This window comes from Myotis davidii, unplaced genomic scaffold (genome assembly GCF_000327345.1).
Source record: "Myotis davidii unplaced genomic scaffold, ASM32734v1 scaffold8720, whole genome shotgun sequence".
Taxonomy (NCBI): Eukaryota; Metazoa; Chordata; class Mammalia; order Chiroptera; family Vespertilionidae; genus Myotis; species Myotis davidii.
Genome location: NW_006291860.1, coordinates 1 through 666, shown reverse-complemented (window position 1 = coordinate 666; position 666 = coordinate 1).

Here is a 666-nt window from a genome sequence, read left to right as displayed (position 1 = left end):
TCCCTGTGCTGTCCTTTTCCTCCCAATGACCACACTGTAAGGACCATGTTGTGTTTCCTCCTCCTTCACCTGCTGTGCCCAGTCCCTCCCCTGCCCTCCAGCAGCCAGCAGTCTGCTCTCTGTGGCTGAGTCTGTGGCCGCTGTAGGATCCTGTTGGGCTGGTTCCAGGCGGCTCTGAGTGCTGGTTGTGGGGAGGGTGGTGGTCATTGTCCTGTGGTTGTGGGCGATGCAGGCACCACTACGTTCACCTTTGGGACATCTCCACCGGAGGCCACGATGTTTTAAAATGTGGATGGAAGGATGAGGCTTCAGTAAAGATAACAATTTCACCGCCTTCAACCGTGTCATTTAAAAGCTAAACTGGGCCCTGGCCAGTGTGGCTCAATAGATAGTCAGCCTGCAGACGGAAGGGTCTCAGGTTTGATTCTGGTCAAGGGTACATGCCTGGATTGTGGGTTCGATTCCCAGTGTGGGTTGTGCAGGCGGCAGCAGAACAATGATTCTCTCATCTTTCCCTCAGTGTCCATGTCAGCAGAGTGAAAAGGCAAGAATGTCCTCCATCTCCCGCAAAATGCCTTTCCCTCCTCTTCTCTTCCCAGGATCCCTCCCCATAAGGCTGAATCCTTGTGCCAGAAACTGAGCTCACAGCACTGCCCCTGGGACCTT